This window comes from Typopeltis vanoorti, chromosome 13 (assembly GCF_054136105.1).
Source record: "Typopeltis vanoorti isolate ZY-2024b chromosome 13, IOZ_Tvanoo_1.0, whole genome shotgun sequence".
Taxonomy (NCBI): Eukaryota; Metazoa; Arthropoda; class Arachnida; order Uropygi; family Thelyphonidae; genus Typopeltis; species Typopeltis vanoorti.
The window spans coordinates 19,404,006-19,412,308 of NC_143561.1; the positions used below are offsets into that span (position 1 = coordinate 19,404,006).

At 33.8% G+C, this 8,303-nt stretch overlaps 1 protein-coding gene across 3 annotated transcripts in view; it reads right to left on the bottom strand.

Annotated features, from left to right (window-relative positions):
* Positions 1 to 6,122, bottom strand: part of Arf1 (ADP-ribosylation factor 1) — a 68,941-nt gene extending 62,819 nt beyond the window's left edge. The window contains exon 1 of one of the 3 annotated variants that reach the window (XM_090403036.1): positions 6,003 to 6,122. The gene's annotated coding sequence lies outside the window, so the exon portion shown is untranslated. Of the gene's footprint in view, positions 1 to 5,733; positions 5,752 to 5,866 lie in introns of those variants that run through there. The other 2 variants (XM_090403037.1, XM_090403039.1) reach the window with 2 other exon arrangements.
* Positions 6,123 to 8,303: the final 2,181 nt, after the last annotated feature.

The window sequence follows — 8,303 nt, forward strand, 5'->3', positions numbered from 1 at the left end:
CATTGGAAAAGTCGAGTTAGATGAGGATTGCGAGAGAGAAACACTGTCAACATAAATGTTAATGAGAATATTAAAATATTAGAAATCTTAAATAATGATTAATTCAGGCACTAGGAATCCCTGAAATGGGAAAGAAGGATAGCCACACTATAATATGACCTGAGAGCTAAGTATAGTGATGAGGCATTTTGAAAATATGCAAGATATTATGCCTGTGCAAAAGTTCTTAAAAAAAGAGTAGAAACAGAGGTATTAAGTCATTAAAGAGGATAACACCTACATACATATATACATGGTAAACAAAGCTTATTCCTATCAGTGAAACACCAGTGTAGGAAACTATTCTCAGATACTTAAACGTTTCAAGCGCATTTGGCCAGAATGGCAAAGCTAATAATAATGACAAAGTAACTTTCTCTGCCCAACACCACCAAAAGAACACAAGCTATGTTATTGTTAATTGTATAAAAGTACTGAGAAATTTGAAGTAGACAGTAATTAATGACCACCTAGTTTAACAGAATAGGTATCCCACCTGAAAAGAAATGTACTCAAGTTTTAAAAGAAATGAAATTAATGGCTCTCAGATATGAACTAAGCTTTAAATATACAAATATTAGGGAAAAGTAAGAATTTAAAAACAATAGCCAAACCAGACCAAGTGACAAAATCTAAGGCTAAGGAAGATAGTGTTTGCAAAGATATGCTATTATAGACAGGAAAAAAAAAAAAAAAAAAGCAAGTAGTTAGAAGTCAGGGAAAGATTTTGGAAGGAATATGACAAACAAATCTTTAAGAGGAAAACACTTTGGAAGTTACTAAAAGAAGCTTACAAATGAAGGAAAGCACAGTATAACAAAACAAGGACTGTAAATGTTAAGTTATCCTGAATGAGAGCAATTTCTTTTAAAAAAAAATAAGGTTAATGACAAATGTTAGAAAATATCCAAGAATGATGGTTGTTTCATTTAATAATCTTTCAAATTCATTACTTGCAGGCATCTGGGATCTTTATTCCCATGTATGTCAAGCTTTATCTCACCAAGCTTTTTCAAAACTCTCCAGAGAATACTGCCACCTTCATAATATTTGTCTCCTTGGTAAGAAGATAAATATTAAGTTTAAATGCCCATCACACATCACCTTTCCTATCCACTAAATTTTGCAATTTACCTTCCCCCACCATAAACAAACCTTCTAGAGCAGCAATTTTCAACTGGTGTGCCACAAAATTTATGAAAACAAAAATTAATTGAAAGAAATGTCATAATTTGCGCATTAATTTATTAGTGTCTGGTCTTCCCTCTTCTTGTGTGTGTAAATCAAAATTATGCCTATTTTTTTGCCAGATCATCAAAAAAAATTAAAAGAATATATTTTTAGTGTGCTGCAGAATTTTAACAATTAGTCTAAGTGTGCTGTATTATGGAAAAGACTGAAAATCACTGTTCTAGAGTCTCGATATTATCTTAGTTACGCATCTCTGGATCCATCTTGCTCATCTCCAAATAACTTGCCTAAGAACAAATTATTTGCCAAGAACCTGATATTTTTTTTTCTGGACCAACTAACAGTGATTCTCCTCCCTATCTCCTTGCAGATAACTTCATATGCCTGCCTAGTTGTATCAATCTTTTCTTTAGATCCTTCCCTGGCACTCAAAGCTTCGCTATTTTCACTCATTTCTCTCCAATGATATACCAGTATGTCACCTGTCTGTGGTTCATTTTCTAAAAGATGATCAAGTTTTCTAAAACTTTTGTATATAAATGGGAAAAAGCAAAGCGTTTTATGATAATGAAGCTGCCTAAGAGAACACAGAAAATGTACAAAATTGCACAAGAGTAGCTAAACAAGTAAGGGGAAGTGCTAAGAATAGTGAAGATAAATATCACAAAGGCTAAAAATGGAGGAAAGTAGTGTAAGAGGAATCAAAAAGATGAAAGCAATAAACTAAACATATTCTTCTGGGTGTCCAGAATAATTACTTTGAAAGAGTTAAATGAGAAGCAGTGACAGACCACATGTTCAAGAACAATGCAATACACATCAATACTCAATTTAAAACAAACCCATGGAGTAGATTATATTCAATCATAAATACTCCAACATGGAAATATAATTTTTCTGGTTGCTATACTGCATAATTCAGAAGGGCTGGTCAGATGGTTGATAACAGATGGAGTAGAGCTTTCAGAATATCCATCCAATAAAAAAAAATCCATTGTGTGTTCTTGGTAAGATTTACACAAACATACTATAGGAAGGGCTAAGAAATTAGATGAGAAAGAATGCACTGGGTTAAGACCAAATAGAAGTTATCAGGATCAGATTTTCACTATCATCCTTATAAAGATATAACAAAGACCTGTAGCTCTAGAAAAAAGAGCTGACAAGCCATCACTGTCTTACAAAAGTGTTTCAATCCACTATACATTATGTAACTGTAGAAGGTAAATGGGACATTATACAGAGCAATGTAGTTCAAGTTGTAAATTACCAGTTAGTTGAAGAAAATACAAAAAACTGATATAAAATGAATAATAAGACCAGGGTACAATCTGTACTCTTATCTGCATGGATCATGTTACAAAGGAAACTGGCATTAGATCTAATATCAAAATTAAAGATTCAAATCAGCTGTTATTTATATAGATGTTATACTCCTAAACAAATCTGCTACGTCTTCTGAATTCTTTAAACTAACAAATTTGGAATAAAAATCAGCAACAAAGTAACTATGAAAATAGGCAGTATGGAAAATGTCAAATGCATTCTCAATGGAAAACCTAATGTTTTGCAGAACCCGGCAAAACATTTCAGCTAAATAGGCACAATTTTATATGAAATTGTGTGTGGAATTAAAGATTATGTTGAATTAAGTATGGAAATATACAGAACAAGCTAACCTACTATAAAAGAGAATCAAATACACAAATTTATATGGAAACTGGCTATATATAAGACATTCAAACTGATTTTAACTTATTCACCTAAAAGTTGAGAATAAAGAACATGAACTAATAGCAACAATGGCTAAATCATTAAAAATGAGGATATTAAGATCAAGAATGTGTGAGCAGAGCTAATCTAAGATAGCATGGTCAAACAGAGGTAAAAGTTAATGTTGGAAAAAACATTGCACATGGCAAGAAAAGAGGTGGACTAAGATCTAAGAGGTATGATGTGCAGTTAGAAGTATCTTAAGTTATAGGTCTGACATAACAATTAGAAGAGTTGTAGTAATAATGCAAATTTAATCATACAGTGCTATCTAATGTCCAGTATGTACTCTTCAAGAATTTGATGATAAAATGAGATCTTGCAGAGTTCCGTCTGATGAATGGATTTTTCTCCAACATATATTGTTCAAATTGTCCAAGTAGTTACATAGATTTCTTGCACATGCATAACAAACACCTTTTCACTAGGAAAAATAATGCATAGCATTATACACATCTGAAAGGGTGTACTTTTGTATTATGGAATACTAAGGCAATTGATATGAAGTCATTAGCCTCTATACACAAGTAGCCCAGTCATGAAGATACTTCACACACAAATATTGTTCACACTTGAATAAAGGAATAAACCAATATAATTTCTTGGCATCTTTAATTTATACATCATCGATGGGTATGTAAGATGACAGCCATGGTTTTGTTAATTTAAGGGCCAACTTTTCTTAACCTAATCGCAAAAAAAAAATTACAAACCCCATATCACATTAATATACTGTGGAGGACTAATCCAGAAAATCCTATATTACAGACTCCCTCCCCCCAAGCCATCCAAACTTAATTTCAAAGTCATTCATGAAGAAAGATAAATGGAACCAAATCAAAACTAAAAATTTATACTTATCAGCTGGTGTTCAACTTAAGTATTGGGAAAATAAAAGTTTATGAAGGTTGCTTTGACAATGAAAAATATATTTAAAGCTTAGTAATTTCATCAGCAATTTGTTTAATGGATACAGATAATGATCTGCTTTATGCTAATTTGAATATCTGAGAAAAGATTCAACTGAGAAGAGTTATAAGTAAGGCTATAAATGACATGATACCTATAATGAATGAGGACAGCAGTTTAGTACTACCAAGTAGTGTGCACTTCAAAATAAAGTAGGGGATACCTAATAGAATAAGATGAACTATGAGCCAATCTTTGGTTACCTGATTTTTCAAAGGCAGGAAGGAGATACAAGAACTAAGAAACCTGATAGGAATCTCACCCCCCCCCCATTTATAACTTGTAAATTACTCATGTGGTTCACAATACAGTGCATTCCTATAGTTCATTAGTACCATGGGTGGGCTAGAGAGTGTGTAATCCCTGTTCTAGAGGGAAGAAAAAACTTCAAGCCACTTCAGGCTTTCATATAAGTTTGAAAGCACACTGAGAAGGCTCTCATATCAGGAAAGCAATGGAAACCTATGGCTGAATCCCAACCCAAAGTTGTGAGATTTAGACCTATAACCTGCTAGCTGGAAAAGACATGCCATTTGTAATAGCAACCAAGCTAAAAAGTAATTCAACTATGCAATGTTAGTTGGTAGTACAGAAAAAGAACATCAAGAAACAGTGAAATGTAACCTGGTGAGAAAGTATGATAAACTGAACTTCCTTCAACATTGGCTTGCAAAAAGAAAGACCATAAGGACATCTAGGGTACAAGAACTGTTGAGTTGGGTAGCAGGCAAGATGTGATATGCAAAGCTAAATAAATAATGAAGTATGATAACTGGCAACATTTGACATATAAAGACCATAATTAAAATAACATTTCCCCCTTCTTCCTTCCCTGGTAGAAGCACTTCTCTCCCATAATGCACATCTTGTGGCAGTATATGCACTGTGGAAGTTTTACTACATATTTGCATCTATCCAACAGCAGGTTGCCCCCCCCCCATCAAGAATAGTTATAGAGAGAAATTTATGAACATAAGACAGAGGCTTATTCTAAGATCAGGAAACAACATGCAATTCTATAAAGAATGCACTCTACGATTATTCAAAATTATTTCAAATAAAGGCTACAAAACATTAACAATGTTAATGTTTCGTAACCTTTGGTACAAGCAATAAGTTCCAACAAATAAGTGACCATAAAATCCTAGCCAACTGATTCCTGGAGTTGTTTAAATGAAATTAAATGGCAAATAATTTGAAACAAGTTTGTTCTAAAATCTAGGTTATATTAAACACTAAGTTCTTTTCCGTTTGGAACATCACACAAAAGGAGCAATTTCAAAAGTAAATGTAATGCTTGTATTATAGAATAAAGAACGTATGCACATCCAATATTTTCAACATGCTCTTAATACACAATTTCATTCAATTTTTTTCTTAAAAAAAATTCCTCCTGCTGTCCAAACAACTGGTGAATAACTCTCCACCCCCCGGATAAGGAAAATATGGCAGATGCCTTGAAACAAGTGTTACCGTACTTTAATTTCCTCACCACCAAACAAACTTTTTCAAGTGTGAAATTATCAAAGTTTTATACACGCTTCTCTGAAAGAAAAAAAATTATCTCAGTGGAGGGAGTAAATGTCCCTTACGCTAGTAATACACATGTAATATCATTCTAAAGATATTAATACTTCATTGATTCGGTAATTTAAAGGTAAATAAGAAAAACCTATAACAGTTAAATAATCCAATATACGAAATAAAGCAAGTAAAGTTTCCAAAACTATAGTTTATCAATTAAATATCGGAAACACCTACACCAAGAAAATGCAAAATGGCTGTAAGAATACTGTTGATATGGCTTAGGCTTAGCCGCCTACTGACGCACAAGCCAATATCTCGCAAAGGGGGTGCACAATTTCTGACGGCACACACTATTTTATTAACTTACCGTTACAGACCAGGTAGATTACAATCACAGAAGTTTTAAAACCGATATATTCAACTTCTATATATATACTTCGGACTTCAAATGTAGGAGATCGAAAAATAAATCGAACTTTTATAATGACAGAATAGGTACCTACCAGCACTCTAACAACACAAAATGGCGGACGTGGAAAGGACTTCGTAATGCTCTGCCACGTCAAAATACAGGGCGCAGATAGCTTAACGTAGCCAATAATAATCACGTGACCTTATTTATGGAGGCACTGCAGACATAGATATATTTTTATCTTATGCAACTGTCCTTTTACACCATACGCCTACATAATTTTTGACAATACAATACTCCAACTGCCATTTAAAATAACACAAATTTCCTAAGCGTTACCCAAATAATATATTTTACTGTAAGAATTAATTTTAGAGAAACGTATAAATTTTTCAAAACTGTACGATCTCTTAAATAACGACCAAGACTAATCCACTAAATACTGACAAAAAGACAAGTATGTCAAGATCTGATATTCAGTGGAAATAGCATAAAAGACCAATAAAAAAAAATGATGAAGAAAATTCTCTACTAATGCGTAGTTACTTTAGCATTGAAAATGATTTACCCTGCCATATATATTTATGTAGATGACAACTCATATTTAACGACTATGCTAAAAAGAAAATGTAAGTTTTTGAAACAATTTTGATATATCGATTCATATCCTATGTGAGGTTAGCTTGATGAGTCCTTGGACTCCTTGGAGGTGTCTCGTAATAATAATAAGTTCACAACAAATTGCTGAAACTGCATTACAAACTACCTCTTATTATAACGAAAGTGAGTTCCACCTCTCAGACTCATCTTTAAGAAGATATGCAATTAATATACATAATACACTGGCTTCACTGCCTCAGTTTCTTCAGCAGTAATTCAAAACAACCGAAAGTACTATTACAACGATTTGAAAATTTATTGGCTAAACTGGAAAAGTACATCATTGAATTGCTACAAAGTCAGTTATATTCCAGATCAGTAAAAAAGAAACGAGTAGTGGTCATAATTAAAATCATGTTGATAGAAGATATACAACTTGCGAAACACTATGAAAAGTGTTTGCATCTATATATATATATATATATATATAACTAAGAATTTATAAAGCAGAAAATCAGAATAGGATAATAGCATTTATATTAATTGACAACAAATTGACTACCTGCACTGGATTTCATATGTGTCATAGCAACGGTGGAATAGTTCTGATTTATTCCATAACACTTAATTTCTCATTTGTGAAGCATCTTCTGGGTCAGCTAGAGGGAGCACATGCAATGATAAAGCTGAGGCTTCACTTCTACGGTATTCAATATCTCAGGCGTGTTCTTCAATGCGTTGTTCGATTGACTTTTCTATCTGTCCATAGCAGGATGATCTACAATCGCACTATAGCCAATAAATACTCCGGATATTGAAGTGGGGTATGTCGAGGATTTGTGAATCGGTGTAGTGATTCATCTTCATAATTATAATTTGATTTTATATTCTTTAAGTATTTTTGTAGCCTGTGCAGCTCAGTAGAAGTGGCGTTTGAAATCTACGGTACTTGACCGCACGAAGAAAGTATTTGGTGGTTCAAATCTAGTCGCCGACTAGAGGAAATTTTTCTAAGCTTTTTTCAGCCGATTCCCGAGTTAGTCCATCTCTGGCACGGGCTAGCAGGTTTTTTCTCCCGGAAAGTCGGGTTTCTTTGTGCGGTGCTTGACCGCATGAAGAGAGTATTTGGTGGTTCAAATCTAATCGCCGACTAGAGGAAATTTTTCTAAGCCAGAAAATCGTTTCTTCATGCGGTGCTTGACCGCACGAAGAAAGTATTTGGTGGTTCAAATCTAGTCGTCTACTAGAGGAAATTTTTCCAAGCCTTTTTTTCGGCCGGTTCCCGAGTTAGTCGATCTCTGGCATGGGATAGTGGGTTTTTTTCCCGGAAAGTCAGGTTTTTCGTCCCGTAAACTCAAGACTATTTTCAGACATTAAAAATATTGAGTTAGGGTTAGGGACTTCGAGATAGCGGCACTAGCTTTCCGACTTCTTCACTGTTTATCAATGAATCAGTGATAGCCCTCGGCCAGCTATCTCTCTGATTGGCTACCAGTGGAGATTCAACTGCCCACTCAGTCTCCAAAAGTTAGATAGGGTAAACGGCCCTGCCTACTCCCTATACGGGAACAACGTTAGCTGATTTTTTTAAAGCATTTTTGCCAGTTTTATGGAAATAACGTTTCTATTTGAAAGAGTGACAAATCCTCTGTTTTCTTCTTCATTAAAAATTTCTCTCGTCTCATGTCGGTTGATAGTCTCTACATAATGTGGTCATTATAGTCATTTTGAAGGAAAGTGTTTGTTTTTAATTTAAATGTCTAAGTTCTTTATCTAATTCATTCTTGTCAGT